Genomic DNA, 3,082 nt, shown 5'->3' on the forward strand with positions numbered 1-3,082 from the left:
TCTACATTCTTAGATTTGTAGTTATGGTATACTTGTTCCTTATACAGATGACCAGCGCTGAGACATGTTAAATGTTATATTGTATTATAAACTAAGCCCGTTTTAAATTTTCCATATCTTTTCCCAATTTGGATGCTTTGTTCATTATTCTTTGTGATCCTGTTTGTCCAATGCATTTTACAAACTTCTGAACAAAGACTTCTCTTTAGACATATACTTTTCAACATACTTTCATTGTAGAAGGTATATTATACTTCTTCCCCCATCCTGCTGTTATACTGTATGGTCATTTCTTCCCTTATATCTAAGGCCCTTTTTCCCAGTATGTCCGTAGATTTTCTCTTCCAAAATGCTGCTACCATTAAGATAAGCATGTCAGTGACTGACCAGGTGAAACACAAGTAAATGTTTGAAGCTTTCTTCATATCAAATGCAAGATTATGTTTAAAGTTAAATGCAAAACCTCAAACTGCAGCACGGAGATTAATGCCTAACACAATCTGGAGCCAGAGTTAATAGGTTAGCTGTAGATTAGGTGGGTAAATATGCAGGACACCGTCTGAATGTTGGCTCAGTCAGTCTTCATTTTCCAGCCAGTCAGGTGGGATACAAATTCCCTTTTGAATCTGATTTTAGTCATTTTAATTCTCTATACACACGTCTTGTTACCAAAACATCCACACATATCCCAAATGCAGCTCAGTAGAGTGATGGTGCTTTTGAATTGGCCGATTATAATTTCAGAGACTACAAATATAAGAGAAGCACTGTCCTTATTCTACCCATCCCTGCAAACTTGATCAGTTTGCTCTCTCTCTTTCTGTCTCTTTTTCTCTCTATTTGTGTCAGATTTGTATGCAGAAAACACCACCTGAGTCATACAAGAGCTTAAGCAAATGCAATAAATAATCTTTGCTCTGTTTTGTGACACTGTTGATGCATAATCAACTGTGACAGACTGATGCCTTTTTATAATATACTGTAGACTACACACCTGACCCTCGTTTCCAATTGGAGCAATAACAGAATCACACAGAATTCACAATTCTGATCCATTTCAGAAACTAGCTTATTATACCTTCTAAGTCTGATGTGGTCCTGTAGCCTCAGAGGTTATTCTCACTAATTCACCATTTAAAGAGCATTTAGTGACTAAAAACGTAAGATAAGCCTGTCAGGGAGCTCTAAACCTTGGACCCAATATTCAAAAGACAGAGCTGGAAGAGTTACGACAGACTTTATTAAAAAGCGGCGTGCAATAGCGCGTCCGCAGGGGCGGATTAAACTGATCCTCTGGTTCAGAGTTCAGTCCGATCACAGAGGGTGGAGAGGAATCCGCGAAGGAGATGGGCCTCCGCTGCCGGCGGGCGCGGCCCCCGAAGCGCAGTGAGAAGAGCGGCGCTGAAGCCAAACAACGTTGAGGAACAGGTGTTTCCAGAAAGGGAGCCGAAGTCGAACCAGAACTTTGTTTACCAGATGATCAGAGAGCCGATGAGGTACCAATGAGGGAATCCAAGCCGTGGTCAGGAAAACAGTCCAGGTTCGGTAAGCCAGTTGCATCCAATACACAGTCCAGAGCCGATCAGACTAATTGAACAGACAGGGCCGAAGCAAAACTCGGGATCCACAAAACAGACACAGGTCACAAACTGAATAATCAGAATAGGGCTTTGGCGTCATGACGTAATTACTTTGCGTGGCCGACATGTTGATGGCCTCCTTTACCGCTGCTCAGACTACTGCCTACAACTACCGCGTACTGTACTCCCTCTCAGCCGTGTTTTAATATGATTAATTTCACCTTAACTTGATTTCAACCATGGTAAACCGTTGCTGTATTGTGGGCTGTAACAGCGCAACACATGATCGCCATGGGAAAAACATACTAAATGGGTTAACTTTCCACCGCTTTCCTGCCTAGAGGCGCAACCACGGAGACCAGGTGTCAGAGATAAAGAGTCGTCGGGTAGTTCGGATCGCGGCTGTAAGACGACCGAACATAACTTTCCACAGTCTCTCGATGTCAATGAGACTGTGTTCCCTGCATTTGCAGATGCACGGTTTTATTTTATAGCCTACTTTGTTTCTTTCCTTCAAGGTTGGGATCTTTTACGGGAAAATAATAAAAACGGCAGCGGGAAAAGGCTCAAATACGTGAGAAACCCGGAGGGTTTAGGGAGGGTTGGCAGTTAACGTTACTAACTACACCTTTGAAACACATAGCAGCTAGTTAAAAGTACATTACATGCGTGAGTGGTTGTTAGCACTAACGGTTAGCAATTACTAAACTAGCAGGTTCCAGAGCCCGTCTGAGCACAGCTTACCTTTGTAGGGATTACTGTGTTCCCACTGTTTGCTGCTTTATTATCTTCAGCTCCTGAACCCATCCATTTGTGAACTGCACATGAGACTCCAAGGACTTGTAGCTTCTGAACTGTTTTGAAGCATAGGCGCTCACTCATCGGTGCTCCACTCATTGTTTGGAACTTCATATGGATCCAAATTATAAATAATGCTGATTTTGTCAACATACCGGTCCGTGGCTTCTCTATTTAATGTGTCCCGGTAAACTCCAGATCTTTTTCGGGATTTTAACATCTTTTTTCTCTCTACTTCTATGTCTCTTCTTTCAACAACAACGTTGTATCAGCGCTATGTTTACGTTCGCATAGCAGTCAACATGGCCCCCACGTCCCACAATGCAACGCGGATCCCAAGCCCTATAGTAGTTTAAACGCTAGAGTTACTCTTACCAAAACAGCTAGAATAATCTGGCACTGGAAGCTTGAAACCAAACAGTATATATAGGGGCTGGAACCAGGTGGAAGGGATAAGCAATGATGAGAGAGCAGGCAGAGCTAAACAGGTGGGTGGAATAAGCAATCAAGCCACCAGTGCCAGGACCATGACAAAGCCAACTGAAATCGAATGGTTTTTGCAGCAGATTACTATAAAAACAACAATTGTAAAGTATCTAAGGCATCTGTTACTGTTTGATGTCTTGATAGTGTATCAGGCTGGATCAGCAATTAATTGAAATTGATATGTTGGATTTTTTTTAAGGAAAATAGTTAAGAAAAGT

Source organism: Cyprinodon variegatus, unplaced genomic scaffold, assembly GCF_000732505.1.
Source record: "Cyprinodon variegatus isolate N-32 unplaced genomic scaffold, C_variegatus-1.0 Scaffold102, whole genome shotgun sequence".
In the NCBI taxonomy this organism is placed as follows: Eukaryota; Metazoa; Chordata; class Actinopteri; order Cyprinodontiformes; family Cyprinodontidae; genus Cyprinodon; species Cyprinodon variegatus.